Below are 24,914 nucleotides of genomic sequence, written 5' to 3'. Positions count from 1 at the left end.
GCTAATATTTGCTATATTATTTTGGTGCTCCTATGCTGGGAGCATATCAATGTTAAATCTACTTGCTGCATTATCATTATGTAATGCTGTTCTTTGTCTTTTATTACAATCTTTGTTTTAAAATCTATTTTGTCTAAGTTGAGTATAGCTACATTATTTTCATTTTCATAAGATACCTTTTTCCATCTGTTCACTTTCAGTCAGTATGAGTCCTTACTTCGAAAAGGAGTCTCTTGAAAGAAGTATATAGTTGAGTCTGGTTTTTGTCCATTCAGTCACTCTTTGTCTTTTGATTGGAGCATTTAGTCCATTTACACTTAAAGTAATTATTGATAGGTATATACTTAATGCCAGTTTGTTCATTGTTTTCTGACTGTTTTTGTAATTCCTCTCTGTTTCTTCTTTCTTTTCGTATGCTGTCTTTCTTTAGTGTTATGTTTAGTTTCTTTTATATTTTGTGTATTAAGTATAAAGTTTTGCTTTGTGGTTACTGTGAGGTTCATATATGACATCCTATGAATAGAACTGTCGGTTTAGATGGATAGCAACTTAAATTGAATACATTCTAAAACTACATTTTTACAAGTTCTCCTTATGGTTTAGAGGATAAATCTTTATTTTATTTATCTCTTAACTAATTATTGTAGTTTAATTTTATTACATTTGTTTTTTAGCCTTCATAGTATCTTCATAAGTGAATTATCTACCATCTTTGCTATATAGTTACCTTTTCTAGTGAGATTTTTACTTTCATATGTTTCTTATTATTATTTAGTGCCATTTCTTTTCCTTTAAAAAAAAGTCCTTTTAACCTTTTTTTAAGGCCAGTTTATTGGTGATGAATTCCTTTACCTCTTGCTTATCTGAAAAATTCTTTATTTCCACTTCAATTCTGAATGATAATCTAACAACGTAGAGATTTCTTAGTTGGAAATTTTTCTGTCAGGACTTTGAATATGTCATGCCGCTTTCTTCTGGCCTACAATTTTGCCTGCAAAAAAACTGAGAGCTTTATTGGGTTTCCCCTGTCTTTAAGCTGCTTTTCTCTTGCTTCTTTTAAGATTCTCTCTCTAACTTTTATATTTTAATATATCTTGGTGTGGATCTCTTTGGGTCCATTTTTTTTTTTTTAACTCTCTGAACTTCCTGGACATGGATGTCTGTTTCCTTCTCACATTAGAGAAGTTTTCAGCAACTTTCCAAATCTGTTTTCTGCCCCTTTCTCTCTCTCTGTCTCTGTTATCTTTCACAAATGTTATTATGCTTAATGTTAATGTATCAGTCTCTTAAGTTAGCTTCATTTTATAAAATTCCTTTTTATCTCTCCTCTTTTGCCTGGATGTGTGCTAATGCTTTGTCTTCCAGTTCACTGATACATTCTTCATTTCATTCAGTTGGCTGTTGAACTCCTCTTATGTATTTTTCACTTCAGTTACTGTATTCTTTAGTTCTGTGTCTTCTGTTTGATACTCTCTTATATTTTTATTATACAGGTTTTTGTTAAAGTTTTCACTATGCCCTTTCATTCTTCTCCTAAGAGTTAAGTGAGTATCTTTATGACTATTTTTTTTATTTCTTTATCAGATAATTTATATTATTAAGGCCTTTTCTTGAGGTTTTTGTCTTTTTCTCATGTTTTGAAAATGTTTCTCTGTTCATTTTGCTTACCTCTCTGTTTGCTTTTATGTTTTGGACAAAGACTACCTCCTCTCATTCTTGAAAGTATAGTCTTTTGAGGTGATAAGCCTTTTCTTTTACCCTTGCACTTGTTTTTGGTAATCCTTTGAACCTTCATGATTGTCTAAATATACTAGTTTATTTTTTACATACCCTCATTGTTGAGGATATTTCAAGACCTGTCAGTGTTCCAAGAGGAGGAATAGCATTTAGTACCTGGTTTCGGGCAAAGCAGAAACTAGACCCTCAGGCAGCAACTTTTAAAGCATGCAATATATATATAGTTCTTGAGGGCCACGGTCATAAACTCTGCTCACCTCCATACCAGAAGATCTGGAGGTGTACTTGGAGCAACTTTTGCAAAAATCTCTCTGACCCTCCCTGTTCATGCTGTCTCCCCCTGTCTCTCAAAAAAAAAATAAAAACACCAAAAAATTTAAAAAAATAATAATGATATCAGTGTACTGTTGGGTTTAACATATGAATGTGTATGCATATATATTTGTGTGAACAAAAATATATGGATAACATGGATAAGAATAATAGCACAAAAACTAGACAACAACTGTATAGAAGTAATGTTTATATTTCCCATTAATCAGAAGTCAATTCTGATAAGATACACAGTGTAAACCTTAGAGCAACCACTAAGAAAAGAGCTCCAAAAATAAATAGTTAAGAAAAATCATTAAAGGAATTAAAATGTCAAATAAGAATATATTGATTTCATGCAAAAGACAAGATCGGGCACATTCAGGGTGGTATGGCCATAGTAATTTCATGCAAAAGAAAAGAGTAAGGGAGTAATAGAGGAACAAATAAGTGAACAAGAGACACATAGAATACATAAAGTAAAATGGCAGATGCAAATCCAGCTATATCAATAATATTATGTATGGATAGATTTATCAATGCAGTCAAGGCATCTATTGTCAAACTGTATTAAATAAAGTTTAAAGACTGAACTATAATACTATGTATAGTAGACTTGTTATATATTGAAAGATGCCATATAGGTTAAAATTAAAAGGATAGCAAACATTTTTCGTGCAAATAACAACCCAAAGAAATGTCAGAATTATTTTATTAGTTAGAATACATTTCTAACTTTCTCTTATCTACTATTTAGTTATGCAGTGATACAGTTTATACCGAAAAAGCAGGTTAATTGCTTGATTCTTTCCCTTCTTATGATTTGAGTTCTTTAAAATTTTCTGAAGCTTGCTTTGTGGTTCTGTGTATTGCTTGTTTTGGTGATTGTTGCCTTTGCCTCGAAAAAGTCTACACCTTCTATAGTGATTGGGTTTCATGTTGTGTATAAATAATTATGATGGAGATTTTTCTATTTTTCCTTTTAATTCTATCAAATTCTGCCTTATATTTTTTGTAGCTATGTTACTGATGGTTTATAAAATATTTATGTATTTGCTAATTGAATTGATTTTTTATCCGTGCAAGGTATTCTTCATCTAACATTTCTTGCCTTAGAGCTCTACTTGGTTTGCTGTAATATTGCTATAATCACTTTACTATAGTTGATGTTCACATGACATTTCTTTTTCTATCATATACTTTTATCTCCTTTCTTGTTATTTTATTTAAAATGTAAATGTCTCTGATAAGCATCTTTGTATTTTTTTCTGAAACATCTATTTTTCACTTATGGCAGGTAGACCATCTACATTTGTAATTATTAATATAGCTCTTATTGTTAGTTTCCTATTTGGCTCATTAGTTTGTCCTCTCTCCTTTTTTTTGTCTTCTTTTAGATTAATAGAATAGCTTTTATTCAGTTTTTTCCTTTAATTAATTTGTTAGTTATATATAGTTTGAGTGTAGTTTGGTTTTTTTTCTTTGTTGGGTTTGTTTTGTTTTCTACTGGCTGTGTGTGTGTATGTGATTTATCCCAGGATGCATTACAACATGAACCTGTTATCTTTTTTAATACTAATTATTATTTTTGTCATTTCTAATATTAATTTGGAAAGATTCTAAACACTACTTTTGACTATTGCTTCTTTCCATTGTCTATCATCTCTTTCTGGGGTTTAATTATACATACATTAGACATCTTTAGTATGTATCACATTTATGTTTTGTCCCATTCTGTTTGTTCATTCTTTCTACTTTCTCTATAACATTTTATACCTTTTTCCGTTGATTTGTCTTTAATATTTTTGCATTCTATTGCATTTTTCTTTTTGACCTGCATTTACATTCTTTAATCCTGATAAACCTGCCCATTTAGATCTGAGTTCCAGATATTATAACTTATGTGCTAATGTGTCCATTTAAATTTTTTATAGATTCCAATTCCTGCTGAAATTTCCCATCATTTCATCTCTTTAAAAATTTTTTTATTTTCTTGAGCATGTTAATTATAGGTTACTTTAAAGTTCTTGGCTACAAACTCCCCATGCATCTGTTGTGGAATTTTTTATCTTTTTTTTTTTCATTTAATATTGGATTCTATTTTCTGGCATGCCAAGTAATTTTTATAAATTTATGTGTTAAAGAACCATATTGTTTGTAGATGATTTATCACCTATCATAGAATGTCTCCCTTTCTCCTGATAGGCAGAAAGTATGAGAAACTGATCACTCCAGTCCAATCAGGAATTGATGTGGGTTAGAACTGGGTTCAGAATAGTTGGTTTACATCCCTTTAATCCTGCACAATAACAACACATTTAGCTCTGATATTTATGGTTTGCAGCCTAGCTCTCTTGCCTGCAGCCTAACCAAAAGAAGCCTCAAAAACTGGCAAACATCTTGAAGGGAAAACTTGCATTGTTCCATGGTCAGGCTTACTTCCCTAACGGGTCTTTGTTTTTTAAGCACTATGAGGATTTTACTCTGTCTTTAATAAGCTTGTTGTCTAGCTTTACAGCCTTGTATACAGCACCACAATCTACAGTTTTCTAAGGAGAAAAGCTATTTGAGCTTTTGAGTATATTTAGATTTCTGATTTCTGATTTCTAAATGTCTAAAGCTTTCTGGTTTATTTTCTTCCTAGTAGAGACTTTTTGACTAGAAAAGCTGATGGTCAGCCCTATGACCCCAATCATCAAATACTCCCAGTGGGAATGGGTTGTTTGGTGGATGAGAAAAGCTAGAGAATATCAGTTTAACTCAGGAATGTTTCCCCATTTCTGGAATTGCATTCGTCCAGTTTGCTGTTTCTGTAGTTCTCCTATGTGTTTAAAAGTAGGATTTTATGATTATCTGATTTGGTTTACTTATTATTGTATAGCTATTGACCTGCTATAACGTACTGCATTCTATTCCAAAGCAGAACTCCTTTATTATATTTTTGAAGTAATTACTGCTAGAATAAAGAAAATCTGTTTGTTTTGTGTATAAATCCTATAATTATTTGTGAAACACTTCTATTATCTCTAGTAGTTTGTCAGTCGATTAACCTTTGGTAAAATGAAATTATAAAGTAAAATCCTTTTGCCAGGATTTTGGTTTGTTTGTTTAATGTTTGATGAATGAAGCACTGTTGCAAGTGCTTTAAAAATGCAAACTTGTGGGCATACAAATATCACATATATTTCATACACACACCCCACATCTTCTTTATCCATTTGTCAGTGGATGGACATTTGGTCTCTTTCTATAATTTGGCTATTGTTGATAATAATTCTATAGACATCAGGGTGAATGTATACCTTCAAATTAGCATTTTTATATCCTTTGGGTAAATACCTAGTAGTGCTGCTGCTGAATTGTAAGTAGTTCCTTTTTAAAAATTTTGAAGAACCTGCATAGTGTGTTCTAGAGTGGATGTATCAGATTGCATTCCCACCAACAGTGTAAGAAGGTTCCCCTTTCTCTACATCGTTGCCAACACCTCTTGTTTCCTGTGTTGTTAATTGTAGCCATTTTGACTGGTGGCAAATCATACTGTGGTTTTGATTTTTATTTCCCTGACATTGAGTGATGTTGAGCATCTTTTGATGTGTCTTTTGGCCGTTTGTGATACTCCTTTCTCGTAATTGGAATGATATTCCTAAATTTCCTTAAATCTCTCATTCACTACTTTATTTATACAATAATAATGTGTTTAATATTTGTTTCTTCTGAAATTGGTAAACCTCTAGCCAGGCTTCTTAAAAAGAAAGGAGAGAGCACCCAAATAGACAAAATCACAAATGAAAATGGATCTATTACAACCAATCCCTCAGAAATACAAGCAATTATCAGGGAATACTATGAAAAATTATATGCCAACAAAATGGACAACCTAGAAGAAATAGAAAAACTCCTAAATGCAAACACACTTCCAAAATTCAAACGGGAAGAGATAGAAAATCTGAACAGACCCATAACTAGTGAAGAAATTGAATCGGTTATCAAAAATCTCCCAACAAATAAGAGCCCTGAGCCAGATGGCTTCCCTGGGGAATTCTACCAGACGTTTATCACAGTTAATACCCATTCTTCTCAAGCAATTCTAAAAAATAGAAATGGAAGGAAAACTTCCGCACTCATGATACAAAGCCAGCATGACTTTGATTCCCAAACCAGTCAGAGACCCAGCCAAAAAAAGAGAACTACAGGCCAATCTCCCTGATGAATATGGATGCAAAAATCCTAAACAAGATACTAGCAAATTGAATTCAACAGCATATAAAAAGAATTATGCACCATAATCAAGTGGGATTCATTCCTGTGTTACAAGGCTGGTTCAATATTCGCAAATCAATAATTGTGATACATCACATTAACAAAAGAAAAGATAAAAACCATATGATCCTATCAATAGATGCAGAAAAAGCATTTGGCAAAATACAGCATCATTTCTTAATAAAAGCCATCAAGAAAGTCGGGATAGAAGGAACTTACTTAAACATCATAAAAGCCATTTATGAAAAGTCCACAGCTAATATCATCCTCAATGGGGAAAAACTGAGACCTTTCTCCTGAGATCAGGTCCACTCTCACCACTGTTGTTTAACTCTGCTGGAAGTCCTAGCATCAGCAATCAGACAACAAAAAAGGCAGCAGATTTAGGAAAGATGAAGTCAAACTTTCACTTTTCACAGATGACATGATACTCTACATGGAAAACCCGACTGACTCCATCAGAAGCCTACTAGAACTGATCCATGAATTCAGCAAAGATGCAGGGTACAAAATCAACATATAGAAATCTGTTGCATGTTTATACACCAATAATGAAGCAACAGAAAGAGAAATCAAGAAACTGATCCCATTCACAATTGCATGGAAAACTATAAAATACCTAGGAATAAACCTAACCAAAGATGTAAAAGATCTGCATGACAAAAACTATAACAAAATTATGAAGGAAATCGAAGAAGACACAAAGAAATGAAAAAACATTCCATGCTCATGGATCAGAAGAATAAACATTGTTAAAATGTCATTATTACCCAAAGCAATCTACAAATTCAGTACAATCCCAATCAAAATTGCACCAGCATTCTCTCAAAGCTAGAACAAACTATCCTACAATTCGTATGGAACCACAAAAGACCCAGAATAGCCAATGTAATATGGAAGAAGAAAAGTAAAATGGGAGGCATCACAATCCCAGACTTTAGCCTGTACTACAAAGCTGTCATCCTCAAGATAGTATGATATTGGCACAAAAAACAGACACATAGACCAATGGAATAGAATAGAGAACCCAGAACTGGACCCACAAATGTACGGCCAATTATCTTTGACAAAGCAGGAAAGAGTATCCAATGGAAAAAAGACTGCTCCTTTAGCAGGTGATGCTGGGAGAACTGGACAGCAACAGGCAGAAGAATGAAACTAGACCACTTTCTTACACGGTACACAAAAATAAACTCAAAAAGGCTGAAGGACCTGAATGTGAGACAGGAAACCATCAAAACCCTAGAGGAGAAAGCAGGAAACAGCCTCCTTGACCTCAACCACAGCAATTTCCTACTTGACACATCTCCAATGACCAGGAAATCAAGAGCAAAAATGAACCATTGGGACCTCATCAGGATAAAAAAAAAAAAAAAAAAAAAAAGCTTCTGCACAGCAAAGAAAACAATCAATAAAATTAATAGGCAACCAACAGGATGGGAAGAGACAGTTGCAAAGGACATATTGGATAAAGGGCTAGTATCCAAAATCTACAAGGAACTCATCAAACTCCACACCTGCAAAACAAACAGTCCAGTGAAGATAAGGGCAGAAGACATGAACAGACACTTCTCCAAAGAGGACATCCAGATGGCCAACAGACACATGGAATGATGCTCAGTGTCACTTATCATCAGGGAAATACAAATCAAAACCACACTGAGATACCACCTCACGCCAGTCAGAGCGGCTAAAATGAACAAATCAAGAGACTATAGATGCTGGCGAGGGTGTGGAGAGATGGGCACCCTCCTACACTGTTGGTGGGAATGTAAACTGGTGCAGCCTCTCTGGAAAGCAGTGTAGAGGTTCCTCAAAAAATTAACAATAGAACTCCCTTATGCCCCAGCAATAACACTGCTAGGAATTTACCCAAGGGATACAGGAGTGCTGATGCATAGGGACACATGTACCCCAATGTTCATAGTAGCACTTTCAACAAGAGCCAAATCATGGAAAGAGCCTAAATGTCCATCACCTGATGAGTGGATCAAGAAGATGTGGTTTATATATACGATGGAATTCTATATGGCAATGAGAAAGAATGAAATCTGGCCATTTGTAGCAACGTGGATGGAACTCAAGGGTGTCATGCTAAGTGAAATAAGTCAGGTAGAGAAGGACAGATATCATATGTTTTCACTCATAGGTGTAACAGGAGAAACTTAATAGAGGACCATGGGAAGGGAAAGTGGGGGAAAAGAGGGAGAAGGAGGGAGGGAAATCATGAGAGACTCTTGAATACTGAAAATAATCTGAGAGCTGAAGGGAGAGGGGGTAAGAGGCAAGGGGTTGATGGACACGGAAACGGGCACTTGTGGGAAAGAGCACTGGGTGCTATATGGATACCAACTTGACAATAAACACTAAAATAAAAACAAAAAAAAATACTATTAGGAAATCTTGATGACAACATGCTGAAGAATGTAACTGGACCACTTATAACATACACAAAAGTAAATTCAAAATGGAAGAACTAAATGTGATATAGGAAACAATTAAATCCTAGAGGAGAACATGAGCAACAACCTCTTTGACCTCAGCCAGAATAATTTTTTACTTGATTTGTCTCTGAAGGCAAGGGAAATCAAAGTAAAAATGAACTTTTGGAACCTTATGATGATAAAAAGCTTCTAGCCAGAAAAGGAAATAATCAGTAAAACTAAAAGGAAACAGATGGAATGGGAGAAGATATTTGCAAATGAAATATCCAAAAATGGGTTAGTATCCAAAATCTAAAAACTTAACAAACTCAACACCCAAAAAACAAGTAAATCAGTGAAACAGTGAAGAAATGCCCAGAAGACATACATAAACACTTTTCCAAAGAAGTGGAAAACACTTGTGATTATTGTTTTATATATTTGGATGCTCCCGAATTTGGCACATAGATGTTTATAATTGTTAGCTCTTCCTGATGGAGAGTCCCTGTAATTATTATATAATGTCCTTCTTCATCTTTTGTTACTGCCTTTAAAGTCTAGTTTGTCCGTAATAAGGATGGCTACTCCAGCTTTCTTTTGACTTCCAGTCGCATGACAGATATTTCTCCATCCCCTTACTTTCAATCTGAAGGTGTTCTCAGGTCTAAAACGAGTCTCTTGTAGACAGCAAATAGATGGATTTTGGGGTTTTTTTAATCCATTCTGATACCCTGTGTCGTTTGATTAGAGCATTTAGTCCATTTACATTCAGTGTTATTGAAAAATAGGGGTTTAGATTCCTTGTGTCCTCTGTAGAGTTCATGCTTGTAGTGGTGTCTCTGGTATTCCTTGCAACATTTCCCTCATAGAGTCCCTCTTAGGATTTTTTGTAAGGCTGGTTTGGTGGTGATGAATTCTCTCAACTTTTGTTTATTTGGAAAAACCTTTATCTCTCCTTCTATTTTGAATGACAGTCTTGCTGGATAAAAGATTCTTGGATGCATATTTTTTCTGTTCTTCACGTTGAAGATTTCCTGCCATTTCTTTCTGGCCTGCCAAGTTTCAGTAGTTAGGTCTGTAACCACTCTAATAGGTTTCCCTTTGTATGTAAGGGCCTTTTTATCCCTAGCTGCTTTCACAGTTCTCTCTTTATCCTTATATTTTTCCAGTTTCACTACGATATGTCATGCTAAACATTGATTCAAGTTACGTCTGAGGGGAGTTCTCTGTGTCTCTTGGATTTCATTGTCTATTCCCTTCCCCACATTGGAGAGGTTCTTGGCTATAATTTGATCAAACACTCCTTCAGGACCCTTTTCTCTTTCTTCTTCTTTAGGAATTCCTATGATACGGATATTGTTCAGTTTGATTATATCACTCTGGTCTCGAATTCTCCTTTCGTGATCCTGGATCAATTTCTCTCTCTTTTTCTCGGCTTTTTCTTTTTCTATAATTGTGTCTCCTAATTCACCTATTCTCCTCTCTGCCTTTTCAATTCGTGCACCTCCATTTTATTATGCACCTCTTTTATAGCATTTTTTAACTCATCACAGCTATTTTGAAGGTCCTTAGTCTTTGTATTAATAGCTTCCCTGATGACGTCCATGCTTTTTTCAAGCCCAGCGATTAATGTTATGACAATTGTACTAAATTCTTGCTCTGTTATGTTGCTTGTATCAGTTTTGAGCAGTTCTATAGCTGTGACTGTTCCTGGAATTTCTTTAGAGGAGAGGTCTTCCATTTCATCATATTTGGCTAGCTTTCTGTCTCTTGTCAGTTTTAAAAGCTTGTTATGCACTCTGTACCTTGAGTATTGCTATATTAAGGGAGGCTTATTGATTGTCCAGGGCCTGTCCATTCAAGAAGTGTTCTTTTAATAGTGTCTCTTGGTTTCTCTTGTGCCTTCTTATTTTATTTCCCTGCTCCGTGATATTTGGGACTCTCCACCATGCTACTTTGGCTTGCTTCTTGAGGTAGCCCTGAAAAGGAAACCAGATAAACACAGGGAACAAAAGCACTCAAACACACAGACAAATCAAACAAACTAGCAATCCAAATGGGGAAAGAAAAAAAAAAAAAAGAAGGTAAAAGAAAAGAAAAAAAGAGGGGGGAGGGTGCAAAAACAACAAAAGACAGTGGACAGTCTAAAAGCATAAAACCCGAAATCCCAGCTAAAAATAGAGTAGGTTGGAGTCAGTTCTGTTGGAAGAGCATCTATAAAAAGAGAATTGACAGGGGTGTGGAGAAAGTGATATTTAATGTTAACCAGGCAGAGAGACTGAAAGGCTTAATTCAGTGAGAGAAAGAGAAGAATATGGTAGGAAGTGATGAGAAAAAAAACGAAGAAGCTATATAGTCTGATTATTCCAGAGAGAGAGAGAGAGAGAGAGAGAGAGAGAGAGAAAGGAAGGTGCATCAAGAAAATTGATTAAGTATGACTGTTTAGGCAAACCAATGTGCGTCCCACTTGCCTAGTCCAGCAGAGGGGAGAAATAAGAATCAGACAAGGGAAAATATATCTGAATAGTAATAATTGATCTAATCTCAGCAACACATCAATGTTGGTCTTTCTTGGGTTCTGGGTGGAAAAGGAGAAAAAAAAAAAAGCTTTCCAGTACGGATGGGTGTGGTTTGGTGTACCAGGTCTAGCCTCCTCTGTGGGTCCCACAGGATGCTCCCCGAGGTCCTGCCTTGGTGGCTGTGGGGAGAAGAATGGCAATGCCCAAATCCCTCCTCAAACCAAGCGTTGCAACCCACTCTTTTTTTTTTTTGAAGAGGAAATTGTTTGCTTTTAATTAACACATAGTTTACATATAATAAGATGCAATAATTGAAAATGTACAGATTGATACATTTTGGTGAATGCAGATAATTGAATTAACACTACCTCCATTAAGATAAAGAATATGTCCATCACTCCAGCCATTCCTCGAATTACATACTCTCCCCCAATCTGCCTGATTTCCTACCCCCCAGTCCAGGCAATCACTGTTCGGATTTCTTTCAGTTTAATTTAACTTTAGCTTGTTCTGTATATAACCCACTCTTTTTGATCTGATCTCTCTGTGCTGCTGGCAGGCCACGTTGTATTTTCTAAGCCCCTCCTCATTTCCAAATCCTAGTCCACAAACTTTAATGATACCTTCTGAGATGAGATGTACTCCTGCAGGCGGGCAGCTTCCTAGCCAGGGATCTAGTAGGGGAAATAGGGAAGCAGTTTCTCCTGGTCCTGCCTGGGATTGGGGCGCTGAGCCGAAGGAAAATGCACCAGCTACAGAAAGGATCTCTCTCCCCACACCCTGCGTTTATAGATGGGATAATCAGATCCCTCTCTGTCCTAGGCCGAGGTTTTTCTCTTCTCTAGTGACAGCTCTATGAGCATTTTCAGCCTCTCTTTCTCTTCTGCTAGTCTCTCCGAGGCTCTTTGTGGAGCGGGGCTCCCTCCCCTTGGTGCCTCCGGGTCCCAGCCTGTTTTTATCTTCCCCAATTTGCACTCACTCAGGCACCTATGAGGCTGTCTTTTGTGAACTCTGTCCTTTCATCCCACTCTTGCAGATCAGAGTGTTGTGGCTTCAGTTCTTAGTTTGGTAGATGCAGGCTGACGAAAATTACAGAGCTCCCTACTTCTCTGCCATCTTGCCCCCCTCCTCCCCTATAGTGCTTTTGAAGAGACTGTCTTTTTTCTATTGGATACTCCTCCCTGCTTTGTTGAAGATAAGTTGGCATATATTTGTGGGTCCATTTCTGGATTCTCTATTTCATTGGTCTGTGTGTCTGTTTTTGTGCCACTACCATACTGTCTTAATGGTTACAGCTTTGTAATACAGGATAAGGTCTTGGATTGAGATGCCTTCAGCTTTGGTTATTCTTTTTCAACATTACTTTGGCTATTCAGGGTCTATTGTGGTTCTATACAAATTTTAGAATTATTTGTTCTAGCTCTATGAAGAATGTTGATGCTACTTTGACTGGAATTGCATTGACAGTGTAGATTGCTTTGGGTAGTATTGACATTTTAAGAATATTTATTCTTCCAATCCATGAGCTTGGAATATTTTTCCATTTCTTTGTGTCGTCTTCAGTTTCTTTCATAAGTTTTCTATAGTTTTCTGCAAAGAGATCTTTTACTTTGGATAGATTTATTCCTAGGTATTTTATAGTTGTGGGTGCAGTTATATATGGGATTGATTCCTTAATGTCTCCTTCTGTTGCTTCACTATTAGTGCATAGAAATGCATGTAGGATGTTGATTTTATATCCTGGACTTTGCTGAATTCATGTATCAGCTCTTGCAGATATTTGGTGGAGTCTTTCAGGTTTTCCACGTAGAGTATCTTGTCATCTACGAAGGGTGAAAGTTTGACTTCTTTGTCAATTGGGATGCCTTTTATTTCATTTTTTTGTCTGATTGCTGAGGCTAGAGCTTCCAACACTTTGTTAAACAACAGTGGTGAGAGTGGACATCTCTCTCATGTTCCTAATCTCAGGGGGAAAGTTCTGGTTTTTTTCCATTGAGGATATTAGCTATGGGCCTTTTGTGATGTTAATATATGGTTTTTATGATGTTAAGGTGTGTTTCTTCTCTCCAGACTTTCTTGAGGGTTTTTATTAAGAAAGGATGCTGTATTTTGTCCAATGCTTTTTCTGCAGCTATTGACAGGATCATATGGTTCTTATCCTTTCTTCTACTAATGTGTCGTGTCACATTGATTGACTTGTGAATATTGAACCAGCCCTGCAGTCTAGCAAAGAATCCCACTTGATCATGGTGAATAATTCTTTTAATATGGTATTGAATTTGATTTGCTCATGTCTTGTTGAGAATTTTTCACCCATGTTCATCAGGGATATTGGCCTGTAATTCTTTTTAGTGCAGTCTTTGGTTTGGGAATCAAGGTATTGGTGGCTTCATAGAATGAGTCTGGAAGCTTTCCTTCCATTTCTATTTTTTTGAAACAGCCTGAAAAGGATAGGTATTAACTCTGCTTCAGTGTCTGGTAGAGTTCCCCTGGGAAGCCATCTGACTCAGGACTCTAGTTGTTGGGAGATTTTTGATAACTTATTCAATTTCTTCTCTGGTAATGAGTCTGTTCAGATTTTCTGTTTCTTACTATTTGAGTTTTGTTAGTGTATGGGTATCTAGGAATTTGTTCATTTCTTCCAGGTTGCCCAGTTTGTTGGCATATAATTTTTTATAGTAATCTCATAATTGTTTGATTTTATGTGGTATTGGTTGTGATCTTTCCTCTTTCATTCATTATTTTATCTATTTGGGTCCTCTCTTTTATTTTTGAGAAGTCTATATAGGGGGTTATCAATTTTGTTTATTCTTTCAGCAAACCAGCTCTTTTTTTGATCCTGCCTATTGTTATTTTTTGTTGTGCTTTTTTTCTTTATATTATTTATTTCTGCTCTAATCTTTATTATTTTTCTTCTGCTGCTGACTTTGGGCTTTCTTTGCTGCTGCCTTTCTAGTTCCTGTAGGTGTGAGATTAGGTTGTGTATTTGGGACCGTTCTTGCTTCTTGAGATAGGGCTGAATTGCAATATCTTTTTTTTCTTAGGACTGCCTTTGCTGCATCCCAGGGGGTCTGGACTGTTGTGTTTTCATTTTCATTGCTTCCATATATTTTTAAATTTCTTCTTTAATACCTGGTTGGCCCATTCATTCTTAGTAGGATGTGCTGTAACCTCCATGTATTTGGGGGCTTTCCAAATTTTTTCTTGTGGTTGATTTCAAACTTCATAGTATTGTGATCTTAAAATATGAATGCTATGATCTCAGTCCTTTTATCCTTGTTAAGGGCTGTTTTGTGACCCAGTATGTGATCTGTTGTGGAGAATGTTCCATGTTCACTCGAAAAGAATGTGTATTCTGCTGCTTTTGGTTGAAAAGTTCTGAACGTATCTGTTAAGTCCATTTAGCTTAATGTGTCATTCAGAGCCTTTGTTTCTTTATTGATTTTCTGCCTAGATGATCTGTCCATTGCTGTAAATGGAGTATTAAAGTCCTCTATAAGCAGGGTGTTATTTTGTATACATTTATTTATGTTTGTGATTAATTGATTTATATATTTGGATGCTCCACATTAGGGACTTTTGGCTGATGCCTGCAAGGTCCTTTGTTTTGGGGATGTAATAACCCTCTTCCCACAGTACTCAGGGAAGGGGCTGTTCTCTACCAGTTCACCTCTGAGATTGATACTGCACCCTGGTGCTGGCTCCCCTCCCCTCCAGGCCCAGACATACAGCTGGGCTCCCATTAGAAAAAAGTTGTTCACTTTTGAAAATTTCAGTCTTTAGCTCCTGAAGCTGCATGCAATGTAAAAACTGGTACTCTCCATATTTCTTGTTCCCCAGTCCATAGTCTGGAGAGGTTTTCCTCTTGTGGCTAATTCAGAACTGCAGTCCACAGCCTCTCTGTCTTTCTCTCCCTTTTGTCTCTCCACAGAAGTGATTTCCTCCCTTCCATGCCTATGCTGTTTGATCTCCCCCAGTTCGCATACATGTACCTCTGTCCCACAAGCTGTCTCCCGCTACCTGTGAAGATCTCTCTGTCACTCCACAGATTGATTTCCTGGGTGTTCTAAATGTTTAGACCTCAATACAGCTGTGTGTGAGGGAAAAAGGAAATCCTGGTCCCCCTACATCTCTGCCATCTTAACTCCTCCCCGCACTGGTCTTTAAAGCATATAATATCCTGTATCTGGAAATTTGTTCACTCTCCTAACCAAATAGTTTAGTGCTTTTGTTTAATTTACTCACTGTTGGTGATTTTCATCTCTTTTTTTTCTGGTATTATTCATTTCGTCGAGAGTCCCTTTTCCTATGCTGTCTTCTCACAGTAAGAAAACTTCAGAGGAATGATGGAAAAAATACATAGTTTTCAAGTATAATAAATTTTGTATTAATTCAGGTTTTCTCTCTACTTTATTTCTGAACATTGAGTCCATGCCCCCTCCTTTTTTTTTTTCACCCAGAACTTACCATTATTCATTGTATAATGTAGAATAGTAATTTTGCTGATGACATTAGAACAGCTTGATCTCTAGTTCTTGGCTCTCTTTAAAAAGATAGTTTAAGCCTACCTGTATTTTTGCTATATTTTGCTTCCTATAAATAGATCAATGTTCTATTGTTTCTCCTACTAATTATTACATAATATTTGTACAAAAGTATTGGCTAAAATTCTACCAGAATACTATACTTTCTTTAACCTTACTGAAATGAATTTCCTCTGCTATTTTTTACTAATAGATATTAAAATTATATTGTATCATCTTAAAGATTTTTCCCCACTAATATTCTACCAGGAAACTAAACCACAATGATAATTACTACTGTAAGAGTCAGTGTAAATCAGTCCTTTTATATTCCACAGAGTACTAAATATCAATGAATGCAGCTGTTTCCAGATGGGTTTTGCTAAGGAGATTTTTAAGTAGAATTAAATTAATTATGCAGTATAATTTATCCATGCCTAATTATTTATTTAGCTTAACTCAGCCTGGAATAAAATTTTCAAAGAAAAAACCGTATCACAAAGAAATCTTTGTCAGAGTTCTACCACTGATGTTTGAGAGAAGGTGATATAATTATGACAGAAATTCTTATATTTCCTTCTCATATAATTTCAATATGAAGATCTGTTCTCACATCACATTCTCATATTGTTATATACAGAAGCTACTAATAAATAATATGGTTTGACCAATATCTTTGCTTCCTTAAGAAGTTTCATAAATGTGTGAATGTACACATGTGTGCATACAAACAGCACTTATTTTTTATGTTTTTATTCTATACCCAGAATGATAGTAGAGGGTTTTCATGGTTTTCTTTACTTTATTGTTTTTAACAGTGACCCGAGTTACAAAGAGTTTTAGTATCTTGCCTGTGGAACCAAAGCTAGTTAGTCAGCTGGAACTGGAAGAACAGGTCTGTCTTACCCCGATCTTGTTCCCTTCCTATTGCCTCTTTTTTTAGATCCCAGTGCCTCACAGCTAGAAAGTTTGTAAAAGTAAACATTGTTTATAGATAAAAAAAAAAACTAAAAGCAGCATAAATATTTATCAGTAGGGTTTTCAAATTAAAATCTACAGACTATTGTGTAGACTTAGAATAGATTGTTAGCTTACTCATGACATGTTGTCAAAATGAAAAAAAAAAGTTAAAATTACTCGTGTGTGTATGTGCATCTCTGTATATGCATGTGTATTTATTTAGATATAGAAATTTGTGTGGAAGGATGATTAACATACATTTAAAATGGGTTATCGCTCCTAAATTTTTAATTATTTTTAATCATTATACCTTGTATGTTGATTGAATTATTTTTGTCTTTTTAATAATCATGTTTTTTAGAATTTAAAAAATCACAAAGAATATTCCCATGTGGGGCCAAAAAATTAAAAGCAGAAAAAAAAACAGGAATAGGTTGAAATGCAAAACATTTATTTTTTTTTTTACCAACTATCATTTCTAGAAACTACTTTGCAATTATAAATTTCTTCCACATAGCTACTCATTTTGTTTCCATATTGCCTATTCTACAACAGTGAGTTGAATGGCTTAAAAAGCCAAACTCATAGAGGTGGTACTAAATTTTGTTGATAAATAAAGTACTAAGTGCTTTAAGGAGAAGCTCTAGTCCAGTATAGTTCAATAGCTCCTATCAGAAGAATTATGTGTTATCACAAATAGCAGTTAAAACTCTGAACCAAACAAAAAAATAAGCATCCGTAAACACTGAAGAGCAACAAAAAGCAAGAAGATTCTGTCATTTGGAAGAAGGCTCTAGTTGAATATCCCATTTGTATAACTTTTAGCCTGACAGTAGATTTCAATCTGGCCTACTGGCAGCTAAAACCTACAAGCTTACTGGCTAGAACAGAGTTTGGGGCAACCACAGATGTTTTAAAGTGACGGGGGAGGGGGTATCCTGGAAGGGAGAGAGCCAATGAGAGTAGCTTCAAATTCTGTAAATAAGCTTCTTAGGTCTCTGGCTGACCTCTGCACCTCTGATTGTGCTGGGCAAACTTAGGACTAAAGGAATTTAATTGAATTTTGAATTACCATCACTGCAGAACAGAGTTTGCAATCGAGTCTACCCAAGTAAACTGCTTACCAAAATAAAAACAAATCAACATTCTTCAAAGCAATATAACAAACCCTAGTGTTTCTTCAACATATCATTCACCATGTCCAGAATACAGTCCAGAATTATTTAACATCTAAAGAAACAAAATGTGATCCCATTCTCAAGAAAAAAGATAATCCACTGACACTAACCCCAAGATAGTCCAGCTATTTGAATTAACAAACAATTTTAAAGCATCCCCATAACCAGGTTCAAGGAGCAAAGGAAAATTTGCTTGTAATGAAGAGATATGAAATCTTAGCAGAAAAAGTAGAAATAAAAAGAACCAAATGAAAATTGCAGAACTGAAAAATACAATTGATTTAAAGAGTTTTGAAAGTACCTTTTTATCTTTAATTTCAGGGTCCCACATGAGCCAATTTAAGATTCATGGGAGGGGTGCCTGGGTGGCTCAGTCAGTTAAGCGTCCGGCTTCAGCTCAGGTCATGATCTCACAGTTCGTGGGTTTGAGCCCTGCGTCAGGCTCTGTGCTGACAGCTAGCTCAGGGCCTGGAGCCTGCTTCGGATTCTGTGTCTCCCTCTCTCTCTGACCCTCCCCTGCTCCAGCTGTCTCTCTCTGTCTCTCAAAAATAAATAAAAAATATTTTTTAAAAAAAAGATTCATGGTAATGCAATCATGTAATAAATGTATAGTTATTAAATAAAACTTTAAAGCCTGTTGGATTAGCTTTTAAACCAATAAGATTCATGCCTAATTATTTGTGTTTGGAAGGCTTTGCTATTTTAGTGGAACTATACTGTAGGAATTATATGTAGAATAAAAGGAAAATGAAAATATTAATAATTCTTACTCAAAAAATAATATTTGGGTACAGGATAGCTACCACAGTAATGGTAATGTACTGTTTTACCTTGGCAAATTTTTTAAGAAAAATTATCTATTGATTTAGAATTAATAATGGACAGTAGAAGAGCTAGTTTTGGAGCTCAAAGCTCCTATCCCTCCATAGAAACACTGTAAAACAAACAGAAGTTATCAAAACCAACTTTTTCAGCACTCCATTTCATGAAATAAAGTTTTATAATAACCAAGCCAACACTGAATTAAGAATGTTTATTTGTTTGTGGGTGATAAAAGTTTTTGAAACTAGATAGTGGTAATAGTTGCACTGTCTTGTGAATGTAATGTCATTAAATTGTACACTTAAAAATGGTTAACATGGCAAGTTTTATTATATGATTGTTTTTACCATGATAAAAAATACATGAAAAAAAGAATGATGTACTAGTAAATGCTACAACATGTGTACTAGTAAATGCTACAACATGTGTGAATATTGAAAACATTATGCTAAGTAAAAGAAGCCACTTATAAAAGGCCACGTGTTGTATGAATTCAGTTTTGGGAATACCTAGAATAGGCAAATCCATAGAGACAGAAAGTAAATTTGTGGGGGCGCCTGGGTGGCTCAGTCAGTTGGGCCTCTGACTCTGGCTTAGGTCACGATCTCATGCTCGTGGGTTCGAGCCCCGCTTCAGGCTCTGTGCTGACAGCTCAGAGCCTGGAGCCCGCTTTGGATTCTGTGTCTTCCTCTCTCTCTGCCCTCCCACTCTTGTGCTCTGTCTCTCTCTGTCTCAAAAGTAAATTAAAACAACAACAACAACACTTTAAAAAAAAAGAAAAGAAAGTAAATTTGTGGTTTCCTGGGCCCTCTCAATCAGAGGAGTAGTGACTGCTAATGTTTACCAGGTTTCTAATATTGCATTTCTTACATTTGGTTGATTTCTGAGGATTCCTATTTGAGTCATAGTCATAATGTGCTGGATTTATTATTTTATGGCTTTAATTACTTATTCCCAATTCTTCTTCAGAGGTCCAATCAATCTTAGACCAAGTTTTTTGTCAGTAGAACCATTACCATTTTTTCAGGTCACCTATTATATTAGTCACTCAAGAGTACCAATATGCATAGAATTTGGCTTCTTAAGTTCAGGGAAGGCCTTAGGGAAAAGAGAATAAGAAGGTCCAAAGATTATCTCTTCGATCCATTTAGCTCTATAAATCACTTGATTGTTCTGTTTTGTAGAATCTTCCTTTAAAAATATTTCAATTTTTGGCCTCTCAGCGTTAGTAATAAAAGGAGTACCATGGACTCTGACTCTGCCTGGGTCTTCTAAGGTGATTAAGGTTGTGGAGAAGCTCCACACTTAGGCAGTAAAACTCTGACATAAATAATATTGAAGAAATCACAAAAGAAACCATTTATTTACTAGTTACTATGTGCTAAGTACTCTGCCAAGTATTTAACTTGCACCAGTAAGATTCCATCAATAGGAGCAAATACTTAGTATTCTGTGAAGGAACTGAGTTTACTACCTCCTCATCACAATACATTGTTCCCATGCTATTGTGATGAGTACAAAATGTGGACCTAAGTTACCTTCATTCAGAACAATACACTGGGGATACTTAAGCACAAATTAATTATTTTTGAATAAGCAGGCATGTGACATAGTTACATCTACCTATTTCTGTTTATTTCAAAAGTGAGGATTAATATATTTTTATCTAGTAAAGTTGAGAAAATTGTATTGATGAAAAGCATTTATAAAGTACAGAAAAATAATTATCTTGAGTACTAGTAATCTGCTATTCAAAACTATTTGATGTAAGTGGAGGATCTTTGCATTAATTAAGTTAAACAATAAATCAAATTCTAATTATTCACATTCTTTAAAATATCTTTATAAGCAATACATACAGTATTTGAATAGTACAGTACTTAAGTGAATAGAATTAAACTGAAATTGCTCTAAAGATTAAGCTATCAGTCCACTTGAGTAAAAGAAACCCCTCACATTCTACAAAGGAAAAAGATAAAATTAGCCTTAAATGGCACCCTGGGTTGACATTTTTGGTGGGAGTGTGAGAATAACAAAAGATAACTTGAAATATAGCAAAATCCTAGTTTGGAGATCTCTGGATAGGAAGTGTCCTAAGTATTATGTTTGCATACATATATGTTTTAAGAATGTATGTTATAAATACATATAATGTTTATATAGATGCAAATGGAAAATATGAATGTATGAAAAATAATGCATGGATACTCTATGGATAAAGACACCTGTTTACCTTGTGTCGACAACCCCCAAATATCCCAGGAACCCTTATACTTCTCATTTAAGTAATCACTTGCTAAGTGTGTTACTCTAGTAAATGATAACTATTGTTTGCATTTGTTTTTTGAAGGTCTTGGTGAAAGCATCAACTACATTAGCAAATATTTAGAAAATGGGTTGGTATTTTCTCCAATGGAGAAAAGTGGGTTTGGGGGGGAAGGTTTTAAAGAAACCTATTTTTAGAATGCTAATTTTACAGTGATTTGGAGTAGATTCTTAAAGCCAGAAAGAACCAGAGAGGGAGATTTCTAGTTCAGATAACATAAATAAAGATGTCATAATAGACAAGGAATGGGAGAATCTGCCTAGAAAGGTAAATGAAAAGTTAAGCTAATTTAGTAGACAACTTTGGGGAAAAGACATCAAAGGAGATTTTGGGAAAATTTCCCCAAAATATAAAAGCATGCTCAAGTTAAGATACCTAGAGAACTTAAAATTGCTTGCATTATGTTATTTTGTTAATGGAAATGGCATTTCTTTCCTTTATAAAAACAAATAACTGCACACTTTAAAAAAAAAAACTAGGAAACAAGATCCTCATCTATTTAAAAATGCCCCTTTGAAGAGTTTTAGTGGATTTTTGAGCACATTTGTTAAAAATATTTTAATTTTTTTAATGTTTGTTTATTTTTGAGAGAAGACAGAGCAAGCAGGGGAGGGGCAAGAAAGAGAGGGAGACAGAATTTGAAGCAGGCTCCAGACTGAACTGTCAGCACAGAGCCCAACGGGGGGCTCCAGCTCACTAAACCATGAGATTCGACCTGAGCCAAAGTCAAACGCTTAACCGACTGAGCCACCCACGTGTCCCAAAAACAACTAATTAATATCATAAAAGATGGAAATTTATTAACCCCATTTCAAAAAGTCATTTGCATACTTGGTGGATGAGATTGAAAAATGAATGTTACATAAATGATTTTGTAAGTATAACTAATGTACTTCTTTCATTTGGCATATTTATTTATTTATTTATTTTGGGGCGCCTGGGTGGCTCAGTGGTCAGCTCTCACTGACCCTCCCCTGCTCACACTGTCTCTGTCTCTCAAAAATAAATTTAAAAATATTTTTAATTATTTATTTATTTTAATGTTTATTTATTTTTGAGAGAGAGAGAGAGAGAGAGAGGTAGACACAGAATCCAAAGCAGGCTCCAGGCTCCGAGCTGTCAGCACAGAGCCAAATGTGGGGCTCCAACTCATGAACCACGAGATCATGACCTGAGCTGATTCAGATGCTTAACCGACTGAGCCACCCAGGCACCCCTTGATGTATTTATTTTTTAAAACTGTCTTTTACTTTCTATTTTAATTTTTTAATGTTTTATTTATTTTTGAGAGAGAGAGAGACAGAGACAGAGACAGAGAGAGCGTGAGTAGGGGAGGGCCAGAGAGAAATGGAGACACAGAATCTGAAGACAGGCTCCAGGCTCTGAGCTAGCTGTCAGCACAGAGCCCGACGCGGTGCTTGAACCCAAAAATTGTGAGATCATGACCTGAGCCAAAGTCCGCGCTCAGCCAACCTCCCCACCCAGGCGCCCCCTATCTTTTACTTTTTAATGGCAGTATCACAAACTATCAAACCAAGCTTTTCAAAAATAATGCATATTCAATCATATGTGTGCATAAAATATTGGTGAGAAAAATATTTTTGCACAATTAGTAAAATGAAAGCTATTTTAATCTTTTTAAACTTTATTTATTTTTGAGAGACAGAGACAGAGAGTAAGGAGGGATGGGGGAAAGAGAGGGAGACACAGAATCTGAAGCAGGCTCCAGGCTCTGAGCTGTCAGCACAGAGCCCGACGCAGAGCTCAAGCTCAGGATCTGTGAGATTATGACCTGAGCTGAAGTCAGACACTTAACCAACTGAGCCACCCAGGTGCCTCAAAACAAAAGCTATTTTAGATGTTATGTCATGTTTATCTCTCCTTTAAAATTTCTTTTTGTGTGGTATGCTGAATATTTTTTAGCATAAAATTCAGAATTTTCTTTACTAATAGAAATGTCTGATAACATTCAGAAATTGATATATGATCAGAATTTTGGAGATCACTTTTATAGAGGAAGAGGCATATAAACAAGTAAATTTCAGTAAACTATGAAAAGTGCTATCCCAAAGGAATGACTGGTAATATGCATGGAGAACAAACTGCCTGGAGGAATCAGTGCAGAGTACTGACTTGTCCAAAGCTGTGTCTCATTAGGTATAGTTAGATGGTTCTTAGGTGGTTATACCAGACTGTTTAATAACCAAAGAGAATGTGACATTTCTCAAATGTTTTTATATTGGTGAGGTCTGCTTAATTCAGTGGTTCATGTTTCCATCAATAAATGTATTGATTTGTTGATCAATAGGGAATTGAAAAGAAATCTATTGTAGGGGAAAATAGGAAAGGCAAAAATAGGGAAAGGAAAAGATATCTATTGTAAGGTGAGATGTACAAACGGTGGCTTGTCTAAACTTCTTGTCTAAACTTCTTTGTCTAAACTAAATTCCTCTTAGCTCTGTTACTATCCCATGTTTCTCTTTTGAGGGTTCCCTAGTCTTAGGCAGGAGAAAAATATTGCTTAAAATCTCTGTAGTGATGGTTTCCATTCTAGTCACAGTAAAGAAAATGTTATGTATTCATAAATACATATAGTAACTGTAAAACAGTTTTCTTAAGATGGTCATGCCTCTATCATAGCACTAACCATGATATATTGATATACCATATTAATTTGTTCATATCTCTGAGCTCTTTGATATCAAGGGCATTTGTCATACATTTGTTTTCTTTCCCACATTTTCCTGCCACATACTAGGCATTGGTATGTTTCTTAAACTGGGTGATTAAAATCGAGTCTTCACAGGGGTGCCTGGGTGGCTGAGTCAGTTAAGCACCAACTTTGGCTCAGGTCATGATCTCATAGATCCTTAGTTTGAGCCCTGTGCCAACTCTGTGCTGTAGCCTGTTTCAGAATCTGTGTCTCCCTCTCTCTCTGCTCCTTACCCACTCATGCTCTGTCTCAGTCTCTCAACAATAAATAAACATTAAAAAAAAATTTTTTTAATCAAGTCTTCATGGCAATGTATTTAAACATAATTCACATCAGGTTTGCTTTCAAAGCTATTTTGAAGATTTTTATAAAGGATATGTAGACTTGTGACTAATAAAACACAATAAAATATAAATTGAAAATAGCAGGAGAATGCAAAGAGGCTAACTAGAAAAGTAATTGTATATATACTGTATTGTTGCATTGAAACTACCACAAGACTCAGTGTCTTACAACAACAATGATTTATTGTTTCTCACAAATCTGTGGGTTTGCTGGGCTTAGCTAGGTGTATCTTTTTCTGGTCATACTTGGGGGTCATTCATGTGCCTAAAATAATTGGTCAACTCAACTGAGGTGCACTCAGGTGTCTCACTCAGATGGCCTCACTCAGGTGTCTGGGTCCTTGGTGCTTTCCATTCTGCTAGGCGTTCTCTCTACGTGTTCTCTCTTCATTCCATTGTTGAGACTGGACTTCCTTTCATGGTAATGGAAGTTTACCAAATTTGAGGCCTTTTGAGACCTGGGCTTTGGAACTCATATATTATGGCTTCTGCCCAGATCAGAGTTACAAGTCTGTCTCAGATGCAGAATTGGTGAAAATAGGCTCTATCTCTTGACAGGAGGATTTATAAAGAATATGTGATTATATTTAACCTACCACAGTAGAATATGCATAGTTGTGGAGTATAAATCTGTTTCTGAGCTGTGTGAAAATTGAGGGAAAAAAGAGACATTAAAGTGCTGGCTATCTTAATAAGGAACAAATACCAGAAAGGTCAGTTTGTAAAATCCCTTTATTTTTTAACAATACATGCAGATTTTATTTTTTAACAATACATGCAGATTTTAAAGAATTTGA

At 35.6% G+C, this 24,914-nt stretch overlaps 1 protein-coding gene across 7 annotated transcripts in view; it reads left to right on the top strand.

The window, feature by feature from the left end:
• GPHN (gephyrin) overlaps positions 1–24,914 on the top strand; it is a 608,842-nt gene that overhangs the window by 286,099 nt on the left and 297,829 nt on the right. The window lies entirely within an intron of this gene.

Source organism: Suricata suricatta, chromosome 9 (genome assembly GCF_006229205.1).
Source record: "Suricata suricatta isolate VVHF042 chromosome 9, meerkat_22Aug2017_6uvM2_HiC, whole genome shotgun sequence".
Classification (NCBI taxonomy): Eukaryota; Metazoa; Chordata; class Mammalia; order Carnivora; family Herpestidae; genus Suricata; species Suricata suricatta.
This window is presented reverse-complemented; position numbering and strand designations above follow the sequence as displayed.